General features: G+C 43.5%; 1 protein-coding gene across 1 annotated transcript in view; it reads left to right on the top strand.

Annotated features, from left to right (window-relative positions):
• The first annotated feature begins 12,826 nt into the window (after positions 1-12,826).
• LOC125623941 (uncharacterized) overlaps positions 12,827-15,198 on the top strand; it is a 39,690-nt gene continuing 37,318 nt past the window's right edge. The window contains exons 1-2 of the mRNA XM_075125412.1: positions 12,827-13,151; positions 14,995-15,055. The gene's annotated coding sequence lies outside the window, so the exon portion shown is untranslated. The remainder of the gene's footprint in view (positions 13,152-14,994; positions 15,056-15,198) is intronic.

Genomic DNA, 15,198 nt, shown 5'->3' with positions numbered 1-15,198 from the left:
CAGCAGGAGAGTGAGTTTGTGTGTGTATGGGGGTGGGGGGGAGGTGAGAAAACCTGGATCTATGCAGGAAATAGCCCGACTTGACTATGTAAAGAGTTGTCACTTTGGATGGGCTAGCACCAGCAGGAGAGTGAATTTGTGTGGGGGGGTGGAGGGTGAGAAAACCTGGGTTTGTGCTGGAAATGGCCCACCTGTTGATCACTTTAGATAAGCTATTACCAGCAGGACAGTGGGGTGGGAGGAGGTATTGTTTCATATTCTCTGTGTGTATATAAAGTCTGCTGCAGTTTCCACGGTAAACATCTGATGAAGTGAGCTGTAGCTCACGAAAGCTCATGCTCAAATAAATTGGTTAGTCTCTAAGGTGCCACAAGTACTCCTTTTCTTTTTTTAAAAAATAGTTTGAGTCTCTGAAGACTGTTGGATATTTTTCCCCTAGTTATTATTCAATTAAGAATTAGACACCTCTGTCAACTCACTGTTATGTATGAACTGAGGAGCTGAGAAGTTTTACACACAACTTCCTTCCCTAGGACTCGAGGCTATAAGGCAGCATGTGCCAAAGGCATCAGGAACACTGTGGGAAAGAGAGACAGTTGTAGTTGGTTTGCATGTGTCTGAAATTTGACAACATGGCAAAGTGAGGGAAGCTCAGGGGTAAATCCTCAGCAGGTGTAAATTGCCATAGTTTACAGCCAGAGAATACTAAATTAACTATTTTGTTAAGAAAATCTGAGGGGTTGTTTTGTAATTCCCGCATAGAGCACCCCCCTCACAGCCAATCCTTAAGGAGCACTGCTTGTTGAAAATGCACACTCAGAATCACCCAAGATACTTTGCTAGCTGCAACTGTTTAGTTTGTGTGTGGTTAGTAAAATTTGGTTTAATAATTGACTGCCATATACCTTTTGCCTGGCAAGTGTTTGTTCACTAGTGGAATGGGTACATTCCTATTTAACCCTTTTGCCAGGTGTTGCTGGCAATTAAAAGAGATGGGTTTAATTACTATGAGGCTCCCTTTTAAAACTTAAATATCAGCTTCAGACCCACCCCACCCCCCAGAAACCTAGGAAAGCTGAATACCCTACTGTGTGCTTTTGACAGGCGCTGCTTGCTCCTCGAAAGCCCTGAGTTCATTGCACAAAACAAAACAGAAAAGATTTATTGGGATGTAGTGCCATGATCACCACCCACCTCTATCTCTGCTTCACCGGGGACCCTTTAAAAAGTCACTCAGTCTCTGGTTACCTTCTTATCCCGAAAAGTCCTTTAATTCACACTTCACCAGACTGGCAACAGAGTTTGTCAAAAACAGATCTCAGAAGTCCCAAAGCAAACACAAAGTCTTTCACCAGCTCCACACACTCTCTTGTTTTCTGGGAGTCCCTAACTTAGGCCTCTTGTAGTCCCTACTGCTTCTCTCAGCCATCCACCCCTGCACTGTCCCACTGCCTTTTGTATTTGAATTACCTGATTCCTCTCAGGTGGGGCTGATTCTTCTCAGCTTGTAAAATTAGGGCAACCTTAGCCCCAGGATCTCCAGCCTATGGGCAAGCCACTGGTCAGGGAAAGGGAACAGAATAAACTTGGAAAAGCCAGTAATAATTAATTAACAATATTTGTGTACATATATATAAATAAAATAAGACTCTCCCTGCCTCCAGAGTGTCTTACAACAGTCTTCAACAGAGTCCTCCTCTCCTGGTGTGAGTGTCCAGTAAGGCAAAGTATTTCTGCAATAGCCACTTCCCTCTTCCCACTTCTTCACTGCACTCCCCCCCCCCCCACTCACTCTTTGTTGTTTGAGATTGGTGGGGTCCAGAGTTTGTGCAGCTCCATCTCCAGCCACAAAGGGAAGGAGCAGCCTGGTCTGCTCTGGCACTTTACCACATGACACAGGGGTGGTGGCAATAGCTTAGATTGCTGGGTAGTGGGGCCTACGTTGGGGTTCTTCAGCTACAGTGTTGCCCCCTGTGGCTCTAGCAACAGCCACCTCTGCACCATCACCTGCCTCAAAGCCACCTCTTGTGCATGAAAGCTTCCTCTGCACCATGTCCTTGCAAAGTCTTCAGAGAGGAAATTAGTAGCATATAGGACCCTAAGTTGAGTCGTTTCCACCAGGCAGACACTCACATCAGAAGACACTCTCACTTAGCTTTGTCCAGGGTCCACTCAAACATGCCAGACTGTGGTTTTGGTCAGGGTGACCACTTACCCAGACACATTTTGTACAGTTCACTAACCCTTTCATTATCCAACAGGGATAATAGCATTTTATTACTATAGCACTTTATTCTTCTCTCGACCTCACAGCATCTACAACGGGGGTTAGGTTGGCTTAACGACATTGATCAGGGGTGTGACTTTTTCACACTGACATAGCTAGTTCAACCTGACTCTTAAGTGTAGACCTGGCCTCAGATAGCTCTATGCCAGTTGCCCTACTTAAAGCCATATAGCCATCCTCGTCTTCACTCTCGGCATCCTCTTGAACACCTTGTCTCAGGGATGAGCAAAACCAACTTGGAGCTGTTTCATCTGTGTCCTCTGATCTAATGCTGTCCAGGTTCTCTGGGCATTGTCCAGCTATTAAGAAATTTTTGGAAAACAAACACCGGTAAACTCCTGCTTAAATATACAAAGAACTGGTCGGTTCCTACCCCCCAATACTCCCAGCCTCCTCAGTATTTTATACCCTATCCACCTGTGACATGGCTCTTCAGTTCAGATTATTTGAGGGAGATTCCCCAGCCTCAGATGAGGCCTCCCCTCTATGGGTTCAAGCAATGGGCTGGCAGCACACTCATCAGACAGCTTCACGATCACTCAGGTCTCCTGGTCATGTTCTGGAATCTCCAGCAGTGGTTGGGCCTGAGGGCTTCATCTCCTCCTCAGAAATGTCATTGGCATAGTGCTTTATTTGCAATGCCTGAGCATACTCAGAGCTAAACAAATTCTGTAACTCTCATGGAGTGGTGAAGGAGTCCATGTTCCACAATTTCTGAAAATATGCTGTTGAAACAAGATGGCTTTTTTCATACCTTGAGGATTTGAGGTCTCCTAGGGTAATGCTCCCAAACAACCAATGGCTAAGCACTACAGGCCAGATTTCCAGCCTAGAAACCACCTCTAGTTTGTGTGGATCTTGGAGGTCCCACCACCCACAAGGTCCCACCGATTGGTTCATACTCTCAACTGGGCCTACGCAGGGCCTAGATTGAGACAGACTGGTAGAGATGAGCATGGGCAGGCTACAGAAGGGATCATGGGGGCTGGCTCACCCCTAGTAATACAATAAACACATGTGATGTGTGCCTCGGGCGGGGGTGGCGGGGTCTTGGGAGACAGAGAAGTGTGATTTTCAGACCCTTCTCAGAGCTGATTGGTCCAGGGGAGGAGTATCTACAATCGGAAGGCCCAACTGTGCCCCACAGTACAAGCTCACTGGCAGGACATATGTCACACCGCTTAATGCTGATTAGTCCTAGGGCAGCACTAAGAGGGGTCTGAACAGAAGTTAACAGGTAGAGTTTGGAAAGTTTGACAGGTGGGGTGTAAGGGCTTGTCTCTACACAGACCTACCACCTGATTATCTAAAATCAGTTTTTAAACTGATTTAGTTAAACCAGTGCAAACCTCTTCACATAGCTGTAAATTTTTTCAGTGTTGATATAGCTTAATTCAGTAAATGGGCAATTTAAAAATTTTAAAGTTTTTAGTTTAACTAGTGCACACTGTGTGTGCAGACCAGGCCTAGGACATGAGAGAAGAACCAAGAGCAAGAGCAGACCTAGCACCAGGAGACCACACAGCTTTCATGGAATAAGAGAAAATAAATCTTTACTCAGAGAGATCACAGTCCCATAATTCTCCCTCATGACATCCCTATAAAGCTACTTTTCATCCAAATGACCCCATGCCTCCTGTCTGAACTACACAGCCACATCACTGAATGTCACCAGCACCTGAAATAATAGGTGACCTTACCTCCAGTGACAAGCCCACTACTCAGTGCTGAGTAATGAGGGTAGGAAGACAAGCAGCAAATTGAGGGTGGCATAATGCGCCCAACACTGCTGACAGGATCCAGAGGCAGGGGCTCTACTAGTACAGGATTGGGGACCTATTTTATGTAGTGAGGTGGAAGGAGAAAAGAAAGGGGGTGCAGGGTAGATAAAGTGGTGGTGGGGAAGAAATAAAGAAAAGGGATGGGATTGGTTATGGGGAGAGAGACAAATACTTACTAGAGAATTCACTAGTTCAAGGGTCATATTAAATACAATTACATACAACAACAAAAACAAAAGCCTACATTAAAAGAATGTTAAGGTGGCAAAGTCAAGCACCCCAAAGTTAGGAATTGTCAGAGTTAAGGCTGCCTGTGCAGCCTTCGTGCATTATGATACAGTTTTAATTACTTGATCTGTACGATTTTTCCAGAGGACCCCAGCCTCGTTCAGTGCACAGGATGGATGGATGGTGCTCATGGAATGGGTAGCTCTTTAATATTTCTTTTTATACTCATCATTCAATGTGTGGCTCCCCACCTTATTTACCACGCACCATCCAAACCTTGCACTAAATACTGAATTTTTCATTTCCTCATGGTTGTTTTTGTAGTGCTCATCACTATAATATCTGAGTTGCTCCCAGCCATCAAGGAATTTATCTTCACACCTCTGTGAGGTGAGGGGTTATTATTCTCCCCATTTTACAGATGGCAAGATGAGGAACAGAGAGATTAAAACCCAAAAGTGTCAAAAGTGTCTATTAATTTTGGGTGGCCAATTTGAGATAGTTAGGACCTGATTTTTCAGAGTATTTAGGATTATATAGCACTTTATATGCTCAAAGCGCAGCTCCCATTGACTTCAAGTCCTTGTGCGAATGCCTGGAGCTGCTGGAGCGTCTCAACAAAGCAGCTGCGAGCATTTCTTAACATGGACAAAACATATTTTTCTCTTCTCATTCTTAGAAATGGTGAAACTATTTTAGCTGACACTTTCCGAAAACAAAATTAGTGTGAGGCAGACACCTGCCATGGAAAATTTCAGTCCAAGTGGTTGAAGTATGTGAAACTCATGAGCAACTGAAAAGAGAATCTTCTAATGGAACGCGTTGGGCAAACTTAAATATAGGCACTGCTACCAGCTCTGCCTACACTGAATTGTGGAGGTCAGTCTCTTTCTCTTCCCTAACCCATACTGGTATTTTTTCCTCCTTTTCTGTGCTTTGGGGAATTCTCCTTGTCCAATTCACAGTCCAGATGTTTATGTGATCAGCTCTCTTAGGGATCACATATGGCTCCCAGCAAACAATACAGGACTATCAAGTACAGCAGAACCCCATTTATCCAATCTAATTGGGACTGGGGCCAGATTGGACAATCAAAAATTCAGACAGTCATGAGAATGGGCAAAGAGCTTTCTATCGGTTATTTTAAGGTGCGACATTGCTTTTAAGCTAGCTGACCGCTCCTAGAAAAGCACTAAAACACAGCTCCCTTCTTATCACCTTAACAGTATATACAACGCTTTAGATTCTTGAAAACAGTGTTTTGTACATTTATTAACAGGAAAACCAACCTGAGTTTTTAACAAGTTGTACTGATCATTTTTACACGCTTTGCTCTTTAACCCTGAACATTATACGGACCATGTACAAAGTCTGTTTAATGGCACCATCTCTATGTAGTTGGCTTATACATGACATCACAAACAGTACAATTTTATAAAAGTGATAATCAGTTGTCGGATGTCATGATGCTTTTTAAACTAACTGAGCCATCCCTGACTATCAGAGAAACATGCATCCCCTCATAAAGTTTGATGAAAGCTCTTAGCCTTCTCAAACAGTAAAGGACCACAAATAGGAATGCCTTACTCTCCCGCCTGTATAAACCACCAATAAAGGGCTTCATCCAGACCAGTGTCCTTCAATTGCTTCCTATTCTTCCAAGATGCAGAGTTATTCGTTCTGTATTTAAGAATTTGCTCGATATTGTGTTTGATGTCCAATATTGTGCTTTTTCCAATGTTATAATCTTGGGCTATTTTTGACAGGGACTGTCCTTTTTATTTTATTAATAATCTCTATTTTAGCAGCCAATGACAGTACTACACTTTTTCACTTACTAGTCGTGGTCATTTTACAAGGCTGAAAAGATGTGATGATTACAGTAGTGTTGCCATGGAGGTGACATCAATTTCCCATATTCCTCTGTGTGTCCTGGCTGGTTGGTTAATATGGAGAGCCAGATAATGGAGGCTTGGATAAACAGGGTTCTGCTATACTGGTAACATATACCCCATTACCAGATCCTACACTAATCACTAAAGACTAGACTTCCTTCTCAAGAAGACCAAAGTCAGTATTAATATAGTTCAGATGGCTAGCTTTCGTACCCCAATAATTCATGGCTATGCAGCTGCACTCATTCATTAGGCTCTTTCTGAACAGTAAACTACAGGGAACATCCTAGAATGCAGAGAATTTGTTTGAGGACAAACAATGGGCATTATACCCCTATTTCTTCATTATTCACATACATGGCTTTCCTCTCCCTCACTATGTCGCTCTCCTTCTCTTGTCTCACTTTATCCTCATTCCTCCTTGGAATTAACAGGAGGAATTTTCCTTACTTGTTGCCCAAGTCTCTTATCTCCTTGATGAATTGACTGGAAATCATCTACCACGGCCAGAACCTCATCACCAGTCCGTGGATGAGATTTCCAGACCTAAGTCTGGATTCCCTCAGGCAGAATGGTCAGGAACTGCTCAAGAACCAGCAGCACTGATCTGCTCCTTTGTATGGATCTCTGGCTGCAGCCATGGATGGGAAAGTTCAGAGTTGACTATAAACTTCTGAGGATCCTTCAGACTCCTGATAACAAAATTGCTTAAAGTGCTGGCAGTGCATCTCCATGCCAATGCTTTACTATAGTGGATGTCTTCTTGTATGTTAATATAGACAATTGCCCCAGATTGGCATACAGGAGGGGCTTTTAATGCTTTTTTCAATTCCACCCATTTCAGGGTTCAATGCATGCTGCTTCTCCACCTTTAATTTAGATGTAACTGGAAGAACAGAGGTGCAGGCACACCCTGTTTTGAAGTCATACTCCTTTCCAGGAGATTGCCTTAATCCAGCTCAGTCCTATGCTCTAGCCTTCTCACTTCTGTATCTCACCAGTGTAACTGGAAAAATATTTCTAAGATTTTGGTCTTGTACCTTAGAATCAACACCACTGGCCATGTCGCACTGCTAAAACCATCTGTGTTGACTTGATGCTTTACTGAGTTGCCCAAAATGAACCAAAGTCCCACAGTACTTTATGACTAAGCCATAAGTGAAGTCGAAAAACACTGTTTGTGAAACTATACTATGGATGTTGCAATGGTAGTATTACCACATAAGGAATGGATTTCTACTAACAACCATGAAACTGGTTCTTGCAAACAGATGCATTAACCAAAACGTGTACATTGATTTACTGATGTAACTACGGTGTGATTGAATACAGTGTTTTGTGCTATTAAGATAAAAAAGTAGCTAATAGCAAATAAGGTATATTATATAGAATGTTTTACATCCATTAAGCGTACACTCAGAATTTTTTATATTTGTGCTAAACTTTGCTGTGGAAACTTACCGGTAGCTAAACTGTTACAAATATCTGTTACAAATGGCTGAACTAATTTAGCTGAAACTTTAAAAAAAAAAAAAAATCAACTTGAGGCAGATACCTGGCCTTCAAAATTTCAGTCCAAGTGGTTGAATCCCCGTCCTGTTTACCATGTGCAAAGTTTGGAAGAATCCATTAAGGGAATAAGATGGAGTCTTACGAAAGCAGTACACCAGGTTATTTCATCTGGAAGAAAACAAAATTTGCACTCATAAATTTTATAGATGACACACAAATTGGGGGGGAAGTAGTAAATAGTGAAGAAGACAGGTCACTGATATAGAGTTATCTGGATCACTTGATAAGCTGGGCGCAAACCAAGAATATGCATTTTAATATGGCTAAATGTAAATATATACATAGAATCATAAAAGTGTAGGACTGGAAGGGACCTTGAGAGGTCTTCTAGTCCAGTCCCCCGCACTCAAGGCAAGACTAAGCATTATCTATGCCATTATCTAAATCCTTGAAGATATTAAACAGAATTGGACCCAAGACCTGTCCCTGCAGGACCCCACTCGATATGCCCTTCCAGTTGCAGAGTGAACCACTGATAACTACTCTCTGGGAATGGCTTTCCAACCCAGTTATGCACCTACCTTATAGCAGTTCCATCTAGGTTGTATTTCGCTAGTTTGTTTATGAGAAGGTCACGTGAGACAGTATCAAAAGCTTTACTAAAGTCAAGTTTCAGAGTGGTAGCTGTGTTAGTCTGTATTAGCAAAAACAACCAGGATTCCTTGTGGCACCTTAGAGACTAACAAATTTATTTGGGCACAAGCTTTTGTGGGCTAAAACCCACTTCATCAGGTGCATGGAGTGACAAATACGGTAAGCACTATATATATATTACAGCACATGAAAAGTTGGGAGTTGCCTTACCGAGGGTCAGTGCTCACAAGGCCAATTCAATCAAGGTGGAACAGAATAGGCCACTTCTACCTTGATTGAATTTTGATTGATTTTTTAGCACTGACCTTGCCCCCCAACACACACTTGGTAAGGCAACTCCCATCTTTTCATTGTAATATATATGCTGCTTACTGTATTTTTCACTCCATGCATCTGATGAAGTGGGTTTTAAAGTCAAGATATACCACATATGCCATTTCATCCCTATCCACAAGGCTTGTTATCCTGTCAAAGAAAGCTATTAGGTTGGTTTGACATAATTTGTTCTTCGCAAATCCATCCTGATTGTTACTCATCACTTTATTATCTTCTAGGTGTGTTTGTAAATTGATTGCTTGATTATTTGCTCCATTATCTTTCCGGGTACTGAAGTTGTTGTGTATTTAAACTGACTGGTCTGTAATTCCCCAGGTAGTCCTTATTCCCCTTTTTATAGATTGGCATTATATTTGGCCTTTTCCAGTCCTCCAGAACCCCTACTGAGTTTTCAAAGATAATCACTAATGGCTCAGATATCTCCTCTGTCAGCTCCCTCAGTATTCTAGGATGTATTTAATCAGGCCCTAGCAACTTGAAGACAACTAACTTGTCTAAATAATTTTTAACTTGTTCTTATAGAATCATAGAATATCAGGGTTGGAAGGGACCTCAGGAGGGCATCTAGTCCAACCCCCTGCTCAAAGCAGGACCAATCCCCAATATTTGCCCCAATATTTGCCCCAGATCCCTCCCCCCATTCTTCCCTATTTTAACCTCAGATCACTGTTCCCTCTAAGTTGCGCACATGTGCACGCGCACACAGATCCTAAACCCCGCGGACACGGCAAAACACCGTGCCCACAAAAATTTGCACAGAAGAAATTTTTTGCACACACAGCCTGTCAAAAATTAGAGGGAATATTGCCTCAGATCCTCTCTCATTTTCACTGGTGTTCGCTCTGTTAGACATTCAATCACTACTAAACTTCTTGGTGAAAACTGAAACAAAAAAAGTCAATTAGCATGTCTGCCATTTCCACATTTTCTGTTATTGTTTTTCCCCCGCTCATTGAGTAACAGGCCTACCCTGTCTTTGATCTTCCTCTTGCTTCTAATGGGTTGGTAGACTGTTTTCTTGTTACCCTTTATGTCCCTAGCTAGTTTAATCTAATTTTTGTGCCTTGGCCTTTCTAATTTAGTCCCTCCATGCTTGTGTTGTTGGTTTATATTTATCCTTTATAATGTGACCTAGTTTCCACTTTTTGTAGGACTCTTTTTTGAGTTTCAGATCATTGAAAATCTCCTAGTTAAGCCAGGGTGGTCTCTTGCCACACTACCTATCTTTCCTACGCAGTAGGATAGTTTGCTCTTGTGCCCTTAATGATGTCGCCTTGAAAAACTGCCAACTCTTTTGAACTGTTTTTCCCCTTAGACTTGCTTCCCATGGGATCTTACCTACTGACTCTCTGAGTTTGCTAAATCTGCCTTCTTGAAATCCATTATGTTTACTGGGCTGTTTTCCCTCCTACCATTCCTTAAACTCATGAACTCTACCATTTCATGATCATTCACCCAAGCTGCCTTCCACTTTCAAATTCTCAACCAGTTCTTCCCTATTTGTCAAAATGAAATCTAAAACAGCCTCTCCCCTAATAGCTTTCTCAGCCTTCTGAAATAAAAAAGTGTTTCCAATACATAGGAGCAGAAAGCTTATTTTACCTCTGTATTTTGCATAGGTGTGACCTCTGCTGGAATACTGTGTCCACTTCTGGTGTCTACAATTCAAGAAGGATGTTGATAAATTGGAGATGGTTCAGAGAAGAGCAACTGGTTAGAGTATTAGAAAACATGCCTTATAGTGGGACTCAAAGAGCTCAATCTATTTAGCTTAACAAAGAAAAGGTTAACAGGTGACTTGTTTACAGTCTTTAAGGACCTACAAATAAGGAGAAACAAATATTTAATAATGGGTTCTTCAATCTAGCAGACAAAGGTATAATACAATATAATAATAATATACAAGGTATAAGGTATAATACAATATAATAATAATAATAATACAATCCAAAACCTGGAAGTTGAATCTAGACAAATTCAGATTGGAAATAAGGTGTAAAGTTTTAACAGTGAGAGTAATTAACCCTTGGAACAATTTACAATTGGTGGATTATCCATTGCTGACAATTTTTAAATCAAGATTAGATGTTTTCCTAAAAGATATGATCGAGGAATTATTTTGGGGAAGTTCTATGGCCTGTGTAATACAGAAGGTCACAATGATCCCTTTTGGCCTTGGAATTTATGAATCTGTGAAGAGTCAAGTTGGTACAAGGCACCTCTGTGTCTTGCAAAATATGTATAAAGAAAGTGTGTAAGGTCTGTAGGTGTGATAGAGCCTTCGGTGGCCAGGCGGCATAGTGGCTAGATCATTGGCCAGTTGGGGGGCCGGGGCCCTCCCTCTCCACCAGGTCCCAGCCCAGGGCCCTAATAGTGGAGATGGGTCTCCCTCCTGGCCAGGGGGCGTGGCGGTTCCCTCACTGGTACTTCCTACTAAAGTCTCTTTAGTTTGGGGCTTAGCCCCCGGTAGTCCAGTTATCCCACAGTTGGGGCTTATCTGCAGACTCCCCTTGGCAGGGGAAGGCTTACTTGCCTCCAGTGGCTGTGTTGGCTGGCTGGTTGTCGATCCCTACCTTCAGGTAGGAAAAACAGAAAGCTCCTGCCTCCTCACCAGTCAGTTCCCCACTGAGCCAGGCTCCCTTCTTTTCTCCCGCTTCCAGGCCTGGCATTGGCTGCTGGTATAGCAGGGTGGGGCTAGCTGAACCCACAGGTTTTCTGTAACCTTGCTGTGCCAGGAGGCAGTTTCTCTGCTCCTGCACACTGTGGTAATATAGCGTCAGCCAATGTAATATACAATATTAATATTATATATAACATCTGGTATATTTCTGTATATCTATGAATTGTATTCATGTTAAACTCTTCCCAGGATGCTTTTTACTTATGTTCAGCTTTTTAATCAAGGGAAAATATGAAATGTTCTAATTTCTGTGCCAGGAACAGAGACATGCCAAAAAGACAAGATAAGAAAAATGATTTTGTTGATGCTTGACCAACATGCAGACTGTACCAAGATACAGGTGTCTCTAAGCTTTGCTGACTTCTGGAATGCCATTTTCAAAACAGGATAAAAAACTGGCACAAACTGGTGTGTAAATCTTGGGTAATGCTGGAATACCCTGTTTTATCGTAAACAACTTGAATATAAATATGAGAGGTTTCAGAGGAACAGCCGTGTTAGTCTGTATTCGCAAAAAGAAAAGGAGTACTTGTGGCACCTTAGAGACTAACCAATTTATTTGAGCATGAGCTTTCGTGAGCTACAGCTCACTTCATCAGATGTTTAAACATCTGATGAAGTGAGCTGTAGCTCACGAAAGCTCATGCTCAAATAAATTGGTTAGTCTCTAAGGTGCCACAAGTACTCCTTTTCTTTTTATAAATATGAGACAGGCTGACCACTGCAAGAGATTGTCTTCCAGAGCTGGTAATATACGAACATCTCCGCATTGTGCTGATTTACAGATTCAGATACCAGAAGGGATCATCATGATCATCTAGTCTGACCTTCTGAATATTACAGGCCACAAATCCTCACGCACCCACTGCTGCCACAGGACATAACCTCTGGCTGAGTTAGTGAAGTCCTCAAATCTTCTGTTAAAGACTCCAAGTTACAGAGAATCCACTATTTACAATTTATTTTATTTATTTATTTATTTCAATCCAGCAAGTGACCCATGCCCCTTGCTACAGAGGAAGGCAAAAAACCCTCTAGGATCTTTGCCAATCTGACCTGGGGAAATTCCTTCCAGACGCCAAATATGGCAATCAGTTACACCCTGAGCCAGCATCTGATGAAATCATACCTTTAATTAATAAAATGCCGGAGAGCAGTGGATTAAAAGCAGATGCAGCAGAAGGAAAACACGGAAGGTCTTTCTTTATAGAGGCAAAAAACCCCAGCTCTGAGATCCCTGCTCGGCCATCCCTCCTACACTGAGGACAGGGGCCCATTCAGTACCTGCACATGCTGTCTCTCCGCTCGCTGACTTGCAGCTGCAACCTTTCTGCTAATGTCTGCGCAGTGACAGGGTTAAATCACAGAGCTCATACGCCTTTGTGGAGAGGACCAGGAACTACGGCAAGGGGGGAAGTTAATATAAAAGGAACTTCCTGTCCCCAACGCTTCGTCCTCCTCACGTGTAACGTAGCCCACTGCCGCAGTAGTGCATTAGAGTGGCATGATTGAATCCGTTTCCAAAGAAGCATCGGCCCCAGATTCCCCTGGTCCCGCGTGCTGCCAGCCCAGCGAGGTGAGCCTGGGCTAAGGGGAGACAGCAGAGAGAGTCGCAGGAGGGCTGCAGAATGGAACAGCAGGGAGGCAAGAAATCCCTGCCAGCACCCAGTCCCAGCCAGCACAGAAAGGGGACCCAGGGCTGAACCGCCGCTGGCAGAGACAAGAGAAGACAAGCTAGAGGGAGCCAGCTCAGGGGCAGCTCGTAGTGGGGGCCTGAGGTGGGTCAGGGGCTTTTCTAAACCGAATGGGGAGCCTGACGTTGGTAGTCCAGGTCCAGGGGGCGAGGGGAAAAGAGATTTCTGCCCTGGGTGCAATAGCTTGAGCCTTGAGCAGGGAAGTTCTGCCTGGATCACTCGACTTGTCTATGGAATTGCAAGCACTTTACACATGTGCCTTTTTTCAGCTGCTTCTCCTTCATGCTGAGGTCTCCTGCAAGGGGGATGCAGGGATTTGGGAGTGGAGATAGGGAGGGTATCCACCCCTTTGCCCCTCTTGCCTGATGGTGAGATAGTATACCTCTCAGAAAGATCTCTTTTAGAGAAGGAATTGTGTGGGGTGGGAAATGGGTGTTTTTGCTTCAAAGCCTCTCATGAACTAGGGTTGAAGTCTTGCCCTTTTATAGGGTGGCCACTGTCTCCTGTTCTCAGCAGGACTGATGCAGGGCTCCCCTTAGTACAGATGGCCACCACTTTAGAGTGTATGCAGTGGGACTAAAGGCAAGGCTACTCTCACTGAAGATGCCAGACACTGTGCTGTCAGGAGGCGGAGAAGTTCATTGAGGAGCAGGTGAACATCTAGGGGACACACAGAGAGACAGTGTGCCAATCAGCTTGGAGTGTTGTGGGGAATCATGGGGATGCTGGAGGACAGGAGAATGCGGGTGACAGGAGAAGCTTGGGGGGTAGGGAAGGATACTTTGAGGGAAGGGAATGTGGGGACAGGGTGGAAAAATATGAGACCGCAGAAGGGGAAAGAGAAGGAGGAAAGAGAAGAACAGTGGGGACAGGTAGAGGAAGGAGATAGAAGAGAGGGGCTGAGAGGTTGTGGATGGAGGAAGCAGAGGGATTGGGGTGGGAAGAATGGCAGCTGTCCCATCCCAGAGCTAAGGGGAAGATTAGTGGAGTTCCCCTCTAAGCAGCCAGGGAAGTGGCTTATACTCTTATGTGTGCATTTACTGTAAGGTTGATTCTTCAAGCTGAACTGATCACACCACTGGTGGGGCAGTAGACATACACTGAAGACTAAAGAATCAGGAGATTCCTTTTAAAAAATCTGTCTCCTAACTTTTGGGAGCTAGGGGGACTCATTACAGCCATCTCAGTTGGAGCCAGGAGAGGGAGAGCTAGCAAGCAGTAACTGCTGGGAGCTTTAGGAATAGGAACTGGGACCCATTACAGGACTTAAGGTAGTTCTCTCTCTTATGCTTTCCCTTCTGTGCTTTCCCCTTAAAGTACAGCAGGTCCCCTCCAATCCCTTTTTTCTCTTCCACCTTCAGACCAGTTTTCTGTTTGCCTCCCAACTCTCGCCCCATCCCATTTTCTCTGCTCCTTTAATTCCTTTCTCTGCTCTCTTTCTATACACACACTTGCCCTCTGAATTGCTTTTCATTTAGATTAAAGAAAACAACCAATCAGAAAAGAACAAATGTCTTTTGGGGGTAAGGACTGTCATTTATGGCATGTTTGTACCACTCCTAACACTATGGGCCCAACCTAGTTGTGGCCTCTCGGTGTTACCGCAAGGTAAGTGTTTAATGGGAAGTTTTCATGAGAGAGCAGAGTGTGCAAGAGGCTCGTCCTGTAATAGCAGATGCTTGGACTAAAACTGATCTCCAAAGTGGAGGGTCCACAGCAGCAGCATGGACAGACCACTTAGAAATTTAAAGTTGTGAGTTACATGCCTCTATATGCTATGTGCATGATTCTCCTCTTGTATCTGTTTTATGCAGATGCGACTCCATTGAGTGCTGTAGAGTTGCTCTTGATTTTCTCTAGTGTAAGTGAAATGAAGTTCTGGCTATTTAAATGAAGGCTATGGGCCTCTGGCTTTTTATCATTTCAGTGCTGTCTTGAGAGATCCAGAAGAGAGACTGATGGAGCTGAACCTCTTGCAGTCTGTGAAAGTAAGAAACAGAAATCCATCACTGGAGGCAGATTAGCTCTTTCTTCTCTGTGGTTCCCTGGAGTTGGGTGCGTGAGAGAGCCTGCTCTGATTCTCAAAAAGAAAAGGAGTACTTGTGGCACCTTAGAGACTAAAATTTATTTG

This window comes from Caretta caretta, chromosome 1 (genome assembly GCF_965140235.1).
Source record: "Caretta caretta isolate rCarCar2 chromosome 1, rCarCar1.hap1, whole genome shotgun sequence".
Lineage (NCBI taxonomy): Eukaryota > Metazoa > Chordata > Testudines > Cheloniidae > Caretta > Caretta caretta.
The sequence above is the reverse complement of the archived record's forward strand: the minus strand, read 5'-3'. Positions and strand labels throughout refer to the sequence as shown.